General features: G+C 42.1%; 1 protein-coding gene across 5 annotated transcripts in view; it reads left to right on the plus strand.

Moving 5' to 3' along the window:
- The first annotated feature begins 2,409 nt into the window (after positions 1-2,409).
- Positions 2,410-14,658, plus strand: part of klc1b (kinesin light chain 1b) — an 84,024-nt gene continuing 71,775 nt past the window's right edge. For all 5 annotated transcript variants that reach the window (XM_084320885.1, XM_084320887.1, XM_084320886.1 and 2 more), the window contains exon 1: positions 2,410-2,471. The gene's annotated coding sequence lies outside the window, so the exon portion shown is untranslated. The remainder of the gene's footprint in view (positions 2,472-14,658) is intronic.

A 14,658-nucleotide genomic window follows, 5' to 3' on the forward strand; every position in this document is an offset into this window, starting at 1 on the left:
GCTGAGGGTTTTTTCAACCTGTAACTTGTTCTTGTCAGAGACCAGCAGGGCTGAGTCATCCGCAAACAGGAACAAGTTGCAGTCACAAGCTGACGACATGTCATTTGCATAAATTAGGAACAGTAGCGGTCCTAGTATGCTTCCTTGTGGAACACCACAGCTCACTGTGAGGGGGGGGGATAGGGTACCGTTTACCTCCACCATCTGTTCCCTCCCCTCAAGGTAGGATTGCATCCAGCTCACTGATAGACTATCAAAACCAATTGCTTTTAGCTTGTCAATCAGAATGGAGTGATTGACCGTGTCAAAGGCCTTTTGTAGGTCCAACATGACCATGCCGCAGTATTTGCCTGCGTCCACCTCTTGTTTGATGTGGTCATTCAAATAGAGAAGGCATGTGTCAGTGGAGTGGGATGTTCTGAAGCCAGATTGGAATTCGTAGATTAGATTTTTTCCCGCTAGGTACTTTTCGACCTGTTCGTAGACTATTTTTTCCATGACTTTCGAGATGGAGGTGAGAATAGAAACAGGGCGGTAGTTGCCTGGGTCTAATTTGCTGCCCTTTTTGTGCAGAGGGGTCACCCTCGCAATTTTGAAGTCCTTGGGGACGTGTCCCTGTTTTATGGAGAGGTTTATTATGTGTGTGATGATTGGGGTGATGGCGGCTGCTGAGTCTCTGAGGAATTTGGAGGGGATGTTGTCATGGCCAGTGGCCTTGTTAGGTTGGAGGGCGCTCAGTTTATTGAGTACCTCATCTGTTGTTACCATTTCCAGCTTGAAGTCGTCCTTGCGGACCCCTAGGTTTTTGTAGTAAGCTACTATGTGTTCTACCCCATAAAGCCCTGAGTGGGAGGGTAGTTTGTTTACCAGTGTTGTGGCTATGTTTGTGAAGAAAATGTTTAAGTAATTGGCTACATCCAGCTTGCAAGTCAGCACATCTGGATAATAGGCATATTTTCCAGGTTGCTACACAAGGAAATAAATAGGATATTGCAACGGGCAGACATTCTAGGTTCTGCCAAGAGCAGGAAGTAACAAGTGACTTTTATGTCATCTCACTAGGCCAATGAGAATGCTTCTTCAGAACAGAAATAGCGGCAGAATACAAGACTGACACAAGACCAAATAGAGAACAGGTATTGGTCACTAGTTAGGATTGGATTACAACAATTTTAGAACACAGACTCTTGTCTCCTAACAAGCATGTGTAACGGAGGTACCGCAGTATATCCACAGTCACGGGTACAAGTAGTGACGTGGCTGTGGATGGTAAGCGGTACTGCAAGTAAACTCACTCCCCAGAGGCATCCAGACCCGGAAGCAAGAAGTGAATTCACTTCTTGCTTAGTGGTCTGTGATGCCGCCCGCGACGCGGGCGTCCGGGGTTCAACTCCCACTCAGGGCGATCCCTTAACAGGGGTCGAATCGACTAAAAACACAACGCAGACAAGATCACACCGGCTACACGTGGTGCCGTGACCCGGATGCCCTGGGTGGAGTGAGTTTAGGGGGGTGAGTGTAACGGAGGTACCGCAGTATATCCACAGTCACGGGTACAAGTAGTGACGTGGCTGTGGATGATAAGCGGTACTGCAAGTAAACTCACTCCCCAGAGGCATCCAGACCTTAGTGGTCTGTGATGCCGCCCGCGACGCGGGCGTCCGGGGTTCAACTCCCACTCAGGGCGATCCCTTAACAGGGGTCGAATCGACTAAAAACACAACGCAGACAAGATCACACCGGCTACACATGTATGGATTTTACATTCCCTGTGTGCACACATCAGAATACACAGGGACACAGTAAATAACAGTTGATTGTACACACTTGTTTACAATACAGTATGTCTTTTACAATATGGAATTATAGACGGATAGATAGATTATAGGTACTTTTATGGATTTAGTCTTATATTAGCAAAAAACCTGCTAGATCCTGACAATAGGCAACAGAGTTCAGAGTGTACATGGTAGGCTATAGGTTGAATATAGGCAATAGAGTTCATAACATAATGGTATAGGTTCAGTATAGGCTTGATTGATTGAAAACTTTATTAACATATTGCAGAATGGGTACAATACATTACGGCAAAGAGGATGCAGACCAGAAAAAGACTTTCGGCAATACAGTTCAGAGTCTTTATACTATAGTATAGGTTCAGTATAGGCAACAGAATTAATATGGTATAGGTTGAGTTTAGGCAACATACTAGTTAATATGGGATATATTGAGTTTAGTTAAATTAATAATATATTACAACTGCTGATATTCCCAACGGCCTCATATTTTCCTTCTGTTATTATGCCTTTCGTTTAGTTAGCTAACCTCGGTGGCGTCAAGACGCATTGGCTAGTTGGTCCGTGTACGTTTTGATAGTTATCTGTCCTCGCCGCAGAGACTTCTGGGAGCTGACTTGCTGGAGGACATTTTGGATTTAAAGGGGCTGTTCCAGCTGTCAGTCCAAGCTCTCGGTAAGTTTGTGAGATTTTCATGAATATATACACATTTCAAGCTTGAGTGTGACACTTTTAATACTCCAGGTGCTTCCAGAATATCTAGTTGCTGTGGGCATTCCGTGTGATTATTTGAACAAAGGGAAGTTCTCAGTTTGGGAGTGCTAATGCTAGTGCTAAGTGACTAAAGCTAACCGCTGACAACAAAAATAACAAGCAAGCGGCAACCAGCAGTGTTCATGAAGAATTAAAGTACTAACGTAACGTTAGGTTGAAGTTCAGTCTCTGTTGAGAAAAAAACCTTGACATTTTCGCGTCTTTTCCAGTCGTTACTTGATAAATACAATGTATGCTGATGTCATAATGAGGCTGCTGCCTGGGCTCAGTAGCTTCTAGTGTCTGGGAATAAACCCAACAGTCTACTTTCTTAGTGTGGTTTATCTACAGTTATTAAGACACAATCTATTCTCCCATACTATCTATTCAATTTATTGTCTTAATGTTACTTCCATAATTAAGTAGCTAATTAAAGTTTAACTCAAAACCAATGATGGCACTCCAGCATAATGTCGAGCTTAGATAGAGAGAGCAGCTCTGTGTTAATATCCTACCACCTTCTAAGACTTCCTATAAATGATGGATATGGTGCTTCCCATCAGTGAAAGTACTAAACACGGCAGGTCAGTTATAATGGATAAGAACATCTCTGATGGATCTCAGAATGGGTGCTTCCCTCCTCGCTGTGTCCTGCCACACCCTCCTGTTGGCTGGCACTTCTTTGTGTCTGGTACGAGAAGTGTGTGTCTGTCTGAAGATGAATGCTCCAGTGGTGTCCACTAGGAATTAACTGATGTCACTCTTTCGCTGCTGATGCAAGTACATATTGGCTGATATGGAATACTAATATTATTAATTACTATTGCAGAACAATAATAGACATGGATGATACAGGGCCTACGATTCAATATATTGTGATACTGTAAGCAAGGTGATATATTGTTAGCAAGGTGATATATTGGGATATTGTTAGCAAAGTGATATATTGTGACATCAACACATCTATACCATGTTTAAACCTGACATCAACACATCTATACCATGTTTAAACCTGACATCAACACATCTATACCATGTTTAAACCTGATATCAACAGGGGGTTGGGTGGGTGGGCGGGTGGGACATTTACCGGGGCCAGCTTCTAATGGCAGCCACCCGTAGGTGCTCTTTGAGAGTGGTTTTGAAGGAGGGTAGGGATTCACATTATTTTACGGCTGTGGGCACTGGGTAGGGCGTTCCACATTGTTGTGGCATAATTGCGAAACGTGTTTAGTCCCTTGTTTGAGCAGAATCTGGATTGAACATGATTTGTGGAACTCCCTCTGGTGTTGTGGTTGTGGAATTCACTGACCTTTGGGAAGTATTTCGACATGTACACATGGGTATCTTAGTGGTGTAGTGTATCTTTTAGACCAGGCCCATTGCAAGTTGCTGTACTCTGTCGTCTACTCTAAGCCATCCTAGGTTGTCAAAATGGTCAGAGAAGACCAGAACAGACCTGCATTACTTCACAGAGGTATGGGGTAACGCATACAAAACAACCATAAATACATTGACTATACGGGGTGTAACGATGCGACTTCACAATGAATAATTTCGATTACGATTATTCAGGCAACGATTCAATGCATCATGAAATCTCTTCATTTGACCACGATTCAATTCGATTCATTTTCGCTAGATTTTCTATCAGTTTATTCCCCAAACAATTTTGAATACACAAATGTGGCTGGGGGAACTGATTCACTCAGCATGAATGGACTATAGGTCAATAAAAACAATACACAAAAAAAAAAAAACATAAAAAATATTTCGATTAATTTCGATTATCGATTCTAATATTTTCAAATCGATGCATTTGAATCGTCACATTAGAATCGATGCATTTTGATTAATCGTGGAATGGCATCCTTGCTGGCGTCTAGCACATGTAGTAACCGTCTTATATTATCTGTGATCAGGCGGCCTCTTATGAAGCCAGTCTGATCAGGATGAACTAAAGATGTCATATGCTTTTGAAGTCTGATGGCTAGTACCTTGGAATACAGCTTGATATCGGTTCCGAGGAGGCTCAAGGGTCTATAACTACCACAATCGGTGGGGTCTTTGTCTTTTTTAAGGAGGACATATATGAGTGCAATATTGTCGATCTTAGGGCTGGGCGATAACGATAACTATCGTGATAAATTATTTCCTCGAAATAAACATGAAACGTGGTCGCAAAGTTTCGATATATCGATTTCCAAGCTTGGCTCCGTTCAGCCTCGGCTCAGCACACTCACTAACAACAACCAACGTTACGTGATGACGTGCATACGCACAACAGCTAACAACCAATCAGTGAAGGAGATGGCCGAGAGCGAACGAGATCCGGAAGGAGACCCAGAGGTACTTGGACTCACTCAACAACAAGGCTTGCTAGGCTAATTAGATTGCACGGCGTTGTTTTATATATTTACGTGCCGAGTATGTGTGTTTTGAATTCTGAGGCCACGTTTAAGTAGTGTGGGGTATACAGTGGACGTCGTTTCAATATATTGTGGCGGAAGAGAGTATTTTAGTGTCATATTTAGCACATTGTCATGGAATACACCGCTTATAAACAACAGGCTGTCTAGGCTAATTAGCTTGCACGGCGTTGTTTTATATATTTACGTGCCGAGTATGTGTGTGTGTTTTGAATTCTGAGGCCACGTTTAAGTAGTGTGGGGTATACAGTGGACGTCGTTTCAATATATTGTGGCGGAAGAGAGTTTTAGTGTCATATTTATTGTCATGAGATACTCCGCTTGTCGGCTACTGCTAACGTGCGCGGACTGATGACGACATCAACTCGACTTGAGACATTCGCAGCAGCATAAGAAGTTAATTAAACTTGACAGACATTATATCGACGATAATTATCGATATCGAATTATATGAAAATAATTTTATAGCGATAACGTTTTTGGTCATATCGCCCAGCCCTAGTCGATCTTATGGAAATTCCCCTCCTTGATTGAGTATAAAATCATATTAAGTAATATGGGTCCAATTACATCCCAGCATGAGAGGTACAATTCTGGTGGGATACGAGCTGAGCTCTCTCTAATGATTTTAAGTAGCCAAACGTTACATTATAAAAACGAACTGGATAGTTGATGATAATAAGGCCATGTAAAATAAATAGTTTGGTTCCGGTTGCTGACCAACCCTGCTGATTTATGTGCGACATGCATTGCTATTCCTAGCACTATTTGGGCAACTTTACACAATTCCTGTGAGTCTATGGAAGACATCTGTAAGGTTTAGGGATGCCCCGATCGATCGGCCAGCGATCGGTATCGGCCGATACCAATATAATATTTTTTTTATACCAAAACTATCTATATCGATATTGGTATCGGCCGTTATGGCTCAAGACGATCGGTGATCGGTATCGGTGGCAAAAAACATGATCGGGGCATCCCTAGTAAGGTTTATTTAAAAAAAAAAATCATTGTTTTATATTTCTAATGGAGTACTCCAAAGCATCATTTTCCAGCCTCAGGATTTCAGCCTGTTATTGGCTGGGCTACGCCCATAAGCACTTTCAGTGACAGTCATCCACACAGTCTGCGAGTGGCAGAGAGAGAGAGAGAGAGAGACACGGAGCACTGTGTAAACACAGCTGCGTGTGTGAGATACGCAGGTCCCCTTCTCAGGGCTGTACACTGCGATGATCTCGTCGCAAATTGCCCCTTAATTTGGCCGTTGCGAGTTGGAAATATTATTTGGGAGCAACGTTGCGAGTTGTGATTTCAACCCTTCATTCGCATTTCACTCCTAAATTAATCCATACAAATTGGATACATTTTTTAAAAAACATTAGCCTACAACCAAGGCTGTACAGTGCGACACAATGTCGTGGTGCTATGAAAGAATCTGTCTGCAATGAATGAACTTACTGCGATCACCGATAGCCTGAGTGAAAAAAAAAGATTTGCGTGTGGAGTGAATCTGGGTCACGCTATATACTTGGTACTTGTAGTCTATCGTGCGATTAAAGACCATGTCCCTATCTGCGTAGTCTATACATCCAACACCAAATCCCATAATTCCTAGCAAAACGAAACTGAATGTGGCCTCTCTTCCTTTCAATATGGGCTATTGCATCGCCAAAGAAGCACCTCATTTCAATACATTTAAGACGCAAATTTTGCTCTGCAAGAACAACGGAGTGGATATCAGTCCATCTTATGACAACCACGTCCGATGTGGAGAGATGATAAGATGATGATGATGATTGACGTGATGATGTGATGATTGATTGACGGGGACACGGACACTTCTAACGTTCAGGTTCAGCTATGCATTAGGTGAGTAGTCCTACCGTAAGAGCCTCATACGGGTCAATTAAACCTTTTTGATTAGTCTTTCCTTCCAGCTAAGTTGGACTGAACATTTCACTGTCAAAAGCGCAAATGTAAATAAGGTTGCGTCGCAACACGGTTTTCAAAATAAAGGTCACATATACAAATACCTCTCAATTCTTATTAAAAAAAGTCCCGGATATACATAAACATTAATTGGCATAGATCTCTATAAACGGCCCAACACATTGATCACTTTAGGCACACACTGAAACCAGTAACATCACAAATATGAAGCAGGTAATTACCCATACAAATAATAAACCTTTCATGGGGTTATTTACAATAATAATTAATTTGATTTCTAAAGCACTTTTCATTCTCTTTCTCTCTCCCTCTCCCGTTTGAGGAAGTCTTCCACTGTGCGCTACAGCTATAGACGGGGTGTTAGTTATGCTCCCGAATCGAGAGATAGAGAGGGGGATAGAGAGAGAGACGGACCGAGAGATGACAGCGCCACGCGCGCGTGTGTATTTGTGCGCTGTCGCAAGGGTGTATCTGTTTCTCCCTCTCTCGCTCTCTGTCAAACCCCGTTTGGTGCGCTACAACCACAGAGCCAATCGGATCACTATCCGCTCCATCCTCGCCACATGACGTCACGATGCGAGTCAAATCAGAACGACCTGATTAAATGGAGCAGGAAATAAATGACCTGAATGACGGCAATCCGCCAATATGGTATTTAGAGACACAGACACATTGATACTAACTCCGATTACTATAATACAATGCTAGACACTGAAAAAGGACATTTATAATGCATGTCCCCTTTAAATAATTATTTTTTTTACAATAAAGTTTAATAAAATCTTAGTAAGAAAGTGCAGTCCATGTCAATAATGAGAATATATAAAAAGCAAGTATTTCCCAATATTTGCACAGCTCTCTGACATCAGGATATTTATTTAGAGTAGTATTTAGGGGTGGCATTTTTAATACTACTACCTTTGTACATTGTACTTTTGTAGTACAGTGTCTTTGTATTTTAACCTTTAGTATTTATGGATATTAAACATGCTGGCAGAGTACATGCATCCATGTTGACGTGAACATTTTTATTAAATAAAAAAATTCCCTATTTCGCCGTGGGAAAAAATCAAATAAAAAATCAAATCAAATAAATTCCCTACCTACTAGGGGTGGGAATCACCAGTTTCATCATGATACGATACGATATCGATTCTTTGGACAACGATACGATATTTGCCGATATCACAAAGTCTCTCACGATACAATACGATACGATTAGATTCGGGTGCCTGCGATCGATATGAGATGATATCATATGCCCATTTAACACAATCGGTAACATTTAGATCAACAAAAAAAAGGTAATGAAAATATCATTTGACATTTGTATTTTTGAGCTTTTCCAGACATTTAAAGGAAAATCAATCTATTGTTTTTAATACAAATAGACCTCCTGTTCACTGTAAAGTGCCACGTTTTTATATATTGAGCTTTAAACTTTAAGCTACATTTTTTGGAACTCAAAACTCACAACCTCCCTCTCCCAAACCGTTCCTACAACAATTTGTTGATGTTGCATGATCATGTATAGGCCTACATTTATTATGTATTATATTGTTTATGTTTAAATAACATTTAAACATCAAACTCCTCTGACCTCATCTGGTCTTTCCAAAGACGCGCGCACACACACACACAGAAAGGGAGAATGCTATGCTGTAACATCTACACACACGGAGCTACTGCTGTTGTTCTTGGGCAGATATGAGACTCGCCACAGGATTTTCAAAATAAGAGTATCGATATGAATCGATCTTATTACATCGCATCGATCCGATTCGATTGTTGATAATTACATCGATGTATCGATCTGGATCGATGTATCGTCCCACCCCTACTACCTACCCATGGCCTTAACTGACAACCAACAGGAACCAAACAATTTATTTTGTTAGGCCTAATAAACATTTAACTTCATTAGCTGAAATATTCTTTGATTATCCACGGTTCTGCTTAAACTGGTGTGAACACAGGCTGCAGAAAGCACCAAGGTTTTGAGACTCTAGAACGGAACCAGAACCGTGTCTGCCTGAAAGCGGTGACTGCCATACCAACATAAGGTCTTTGTGTAATATTGGGTGTACACTGTACAGGCGCCACAGAGATTCTATTTTTTAACCTTTTTGTTGTTTTGTGTAAACAGCCTGTTTTGTTGTTCCAGTATGGAACGTGCCGCACAGGCCTTCTCAGCTTGTAGATCTATAGTCTCATTAGAGTTAGAATGAGGTGAGGAGGACCTTTAAGAAAGTGAATATCAGGAAGGCTGCAGGACCGGACGGCATCCCCGGCCGCATCCTAAAAGTCTGTGCCGACCAACTGGCCCCGGTATTCACTGACATATTTAACCTGTCCTTAGAACAGGCTGTCATCCCCACCTGTTTGAAGAAGTCCACCATCATCCCTGTACCCAAAAAATCTACGCCCACTTGCCTCAACGACTACCGCCCTGTAGCTCTCACCTCCATAGCCATGAAGTGCTTTGAGAAGCTAGTGAAGGGCTACATCTGTTCCTCCCTCCCCATCAACCTCTGCAATTTGCATACCGCCCCAACAGGTTCACGGAGGACGCCATAGCCGATGTGCTGCACACAGCAGCATCACACCTGGACAAGAGGCAGGGGAACTATGTGAGAATGCTATTCATCGACTACAGCTCAGCATTCAATACCATAGTCTCCTCCAAACTCATAGCCAAGCTCAGGGACCTGGGCTTGAAGTATGACCTCTGCCAGTGGGTCTTGGACTTCCTGACGGGCAGACCCCAGGTGGTGAGAGCAGGCAACTGCACCTCCTCATCCATCACCCTCAACATAGGGGCCCCACAGGGCTGTGTTCTGAGTCCCCTCCTCTACTCCCTGTACACACATGACTGTGTGGCTAAGCGGAGCAACAACACAATCATCAAATTTGCTGACGACACAGTAGTGGTGGGCCTGATCTCTGCAAACGACGAGAGGGCCTACCTGGAAGAGGTCAAGGTCCTGGCGGGATGGTGCCAAGAGAACAGACTCTCCCTGAACGTCAGCAAAACAAAGGAGATGATTGTGGACTTTAGGAGGTCGGGGTGCAGGGACTACAGCCCCCTCAGCATCGACGGGGCACCGGTTGAGAGAGTGAACAGTTTTAAGTACCTCGGAGCCCACATATCCGAGGACTTGACATGGACCACACACATTGACAATGTTGTGAAGAAGGCACGACAACGCCTCTACTTCCTCAGGCGCCTAAGGAAGTTCCAAGTCAGTCAGAAGATCCTTAAGAACTTCTACTCATGTACAATAGAGAGCATCCTGACTGGCAACATCACCTCCTGGTTTGGGAATAGCACTGCACAAGACCGAAGCAGACTACAAAGAGTGACACGTTCAGCGGAACGCACAATTGGAGGGGGGCTTCCCACCCTCCAGAACATTTACAACAAGCGGTGCAGAGGTAAGGCTAAGAGAATCATCAAGGACTCCAGCCACCCGAACAACTGCCTCTTTGAACTGCTGCGGTCAGGCAAGCGATACCGGAGTCTCAAGGCGAGCACAGAAAGACTCAGAAGAAGCTTCTATCCCCAGGCCATCAGGCTGCTCGACGAACAATAAACACTATGCAACAACCATCAAATGCACACAGCACACACATCCACACGCACACACTCACTTTAAACAAACAACACACTGCAGCACCCACTCTCCACACTTTAGATCACCTAAACACTAGGGCTGACCTTCGAATTTTTTTTGGCAATCGAAGCTTCGGGGCCGAGCTTCGATTTTAATTCGAAGCTTCGAATTAAAAAAAAATTAATTAACGTTTTTTTTTTATAATTTTTTTTCTTTTTCTTATGTTGTGGGACTTGTACAGCACTTTGGTAAACTTTGTTGTTTTTAAATGTGCTCTATAAATAAAGTGGATTGGATTAATTAATTAAGTAGCCCCTTTCGTGACTGTGACACAGCCAACACGTCTGTGTGATTTAATTCAAGCTGGATCGCTGTTGTCGTTTGAACAACTTCAGATTTCATGGAAACTACCAATCCCCCAAATCAAGAATGTTTAAGATGAATGAAGTAAGATTTTGATTATTTGAAATATGGCCTGTGTAGACTAAACTATGCACATAATTATGTCAGTCTACAAGGTCCGGCAATGTAGACCTTGTAGACTCCACTACAGACCAATTATCAGTGAATGTTCATGCATTTTTAAGAAGGGCTACTTCCACAAAAAAACAAAGAACTCACCAAAACATCTCAGTAGCACCTTATCTAAATGTTCTATTTCATATATGGAGATTCATATTTATTTATGTATTGCATGCATTTCTACATTTTATTTCCTATTTTGTTTATTCATCCCAGTATCTTTCTTTCTTATGTGTGGAATTCTACAAGGCATTTACATTCACATTTACATTTAGTCATTTAGCTGACTCTTTTATCCAAAGCGACTTATAAGTTCTGTACGACAGGTCATCAGGAAGGATACAACTCTATCAGCTGAGTAACAATATTCATCAAAGTGTTGCGTGTTACAGTGTAGGTTAGTTTATTAGGACAAGTGCATGACAGTAAGGTTAGTTAGGGTTAGATTTTTTTAATTTTATTTCAGATAATGGTTGAAGAAGTGCGTCTTTAGTCGACGGCGAAAGATTGGACGGGATTCGGCTGTCCTAACTGGGGTGGGTAGTTCATTCCACCATTGTGGGGCAAGGACTGAGAATAGGCGTGTAGGTGGTGTATATGTGTTTGAGGATGATATCCTTCAAACAGGCAATAGTGATGATATAATTTGGGCAGTGCTGAGCTGGGTTACTTTCCTCCAGTGTATTTGTCCCCCGGCCCCACCCAATGGCCCCATGCACACACACACACACACCGAAGTAAAAAAAAAAAAAAAAAATTTTAACTTCGATTTTTTTTTAAAATGTTCGAAGCTTGTGCCATCGAACGAAGCTTCGAAGTATTTAAGACAGCCCTACTAAACACACTTTATATTTATTGGTAAAGGATTTGCACTACAACTCGTATACCTTACCTTATTGTACCTCATCCCATTTCTGCTTTGCACTATATAGTATTGTATATTAGTACATTGCATAGTATATTGTATTGTATGGTAACTCAGTTACTTCTATTCTGCATCGAACATTGTACATATGTCTATACTGAACACTGTGACGTCTATTTTTACTTATTTTTACATGATACTTTATTTTATTTCATACTTATCTTGTCTAGCACAGTCTCTGGAGCGTAACAGTAAGAAGCATTTTGTATAAAAGTATTCTGTACTTCTGTATGACAACTATTAAAGAAACTTGAAACTTGAACTTGAATGTAACATACCCAGGTATTTTCAGCTTGTAGATCTATAGTCTCATTAGAGTTAGAATGTAACATACCGACGTCTTTTCAGCTTGTAGATGGTCTCATTAGAGTTAGAATGTAACATACCCAGGTATTTTCAGCTTGTAGATGGTCTCATTAGAGTTAGAATGTAACATACCCAGGTCTTTTCAGCTTTGAGATAGTCTCATTAGAGTTATGCTGCCATGATCACCTGAGACGCTGGCAATGACACTCCTTTATTAATGCGCTTAATTACCACAAAAATTCCTGAAGACGTAAATAGCGTCGCTTTAACTGCCTGTGGCAATTAGCGCCGATCTTTGTGAATTTGGAGTGTATCTGTGATGAGGCTCATTTGCATAGAAAGGGGCACGTATCTACGCCCATATTACGTCATTTAAATACCCGCAAATACCACCGGCACACCGAGACGCAATGCTTAGGGCAACGCAGTTACCACCGTATTTCACCCTTTGCGCTTGCTTTGTGAATGCCAAACTGTGTTTCAGAGCTATTTGCGCCGGCATAGCGTCAGAAAAAGCAGTGCAATCCCTTTGTGAATTCGCCCCCCAGTGTTTATCTTAACTTTTTTGCTTCCAAGATGGCAAATAAAAAGAAGTTGGCAACATTAAAACAAGTAACGTAGGATAGTCTCTTTCTATACTAGTTAACTGTCCCAAAGACTGCTCAACAACAACAACAACAACCCATGGATAGTTTTATGAAACACAGGGTTGACCTTAATTAAGTTAGAATCATTCTAACCAGACGATGTCTACCTTACCCTATCTCAGCCCGTGTTTCTATCTCAGCTGAAAGAGAGAAGATGTCCACCATGGTGTATTCTACCCTAATGTATCCTGTGTTCTTCTAGGTTTCCCTGAGCTGAAAGAGAAGATGTCCACCATGGTGTATTCTACCCTAATGTATCCTGTGTTCTTCTAGGTTTCCCTGAGCTGAAACAGAAGATGTCCACCATGGTGTATTCTACCCTAATGTATCCTGTGTTCTTCTAGGTTTCCCTGAGCTGAAAGAGAAGATGTCCACCATGGTGTATTCTACCCTAATGTATCCTGTGTTCTTCTAGGTTTCCCTGAGCTGAAAGAGAAGATGTCCACCATGGTGTATTCTACCCTAATGTATCCCGTGTTCTTCTAGGTTTCCCTGAGCTGAAACAGAAGATGTCCACCATGGTGTATTCTACCCTAATGTATCCTGTGTAGAGCTGCCGCGGTATTGATGTTTTCCTTAACGCACAAATTTGCAAAATATTTCCTACCGCCGCGGTTATTACTGCACGCACAAAAAAAAAAAAAAAAAAGTTTGAATGCATTTTTTTTTTTTAGTAGTAGTAGTCTACTCTTTATAGCATATAGCCTGCCTCTAGTCTAAATGTCTATCTTTAGAGGATGACTTTGCAGCATGAATATTGTTTGGGATTCGGCAAGCACGCATTAGTTATTGAAAGTGAAACACTGATTCGAAGTTTCCCCTCTGGTCGTGCGCCGTTCACTCGGTGTCGCGGGCAGGGGTGGTTACCCCCCCCGACCCTTTCAAGTTTCTTTAATAGTTGTCATACAGAAGTACAGAATACTTTCATACAAAATGCTTCTTACTGGTTACCCCCCCCGACCCTTTCTTATTATTGTTACTATAAAGTTACTACTTTATAATAAAGGCATTCGTTTTGTGGCATTAACATTATATAGTTATACGTTCAATAACATCAGCGTATTTACCGGACCATAGCAAGGCATATCTCAGTTCCTTTCTTTGCTCAGAGCGTGCTGAGTTGTCCCATTCTGCGGTCTGTTAATAAAGTTTTCAATCAGACAAGTGTATAGAACGAAAGGCTTTTATTATAACATTCGTTGCAGACAGTAAAATCATTATGTCTCGTTTAGTACTCCTGAGGAGCGATGGTAGTCCACTCCGGCGGCGAGCTAAAGCTAACGTTATTAGACGTATTGTGATGAGCTCTGATCAATGGCTGACATTCAGGACGTAAAAAACTGCAGGACGCTCCAACAACGTGTGACGCGTCTCTCTTCTGACCAATCAGTGGTCTGCAATGTTTCATGTGACTTTTCTGGTACCCAATAGGGTCGCTTGGAACCTCGATAGAGGAGTAGGGTATATCTGCAGAGCCGCAAGCCCAACGAGAGGAGGGTACTTTATTATTATTATTATAAAAAACAGCGGTGATGCGGTATTCAGCCTACTCTGCGGTGGCCGTGATGTAACAGCGATACCGCGGTAATGCGGTAATCGCGGCAGCTCTAATCCTGTGTTCTTCTAGGTTTCCCTGAGCTGAAAGAGAAGATGTCCACCATGGTGTATTCTACCCTAATGTATCCTGTGTTCTTCTAGGTTTCCCTGAGCTGAAAG

This window comes from Notolepis coatsorum (assembly GCF_963971535.1).
Source record: "Notolepis coatsorum genome assembly, chromosome: 8".
NCBI classification, from domain to species: domain Eukaryota; kingdom Metazoa; phylum Chordata; class Actinopteri; order Aulopiformes; family Paralepididae; genus Notolepis; species Notolepis coatsorum.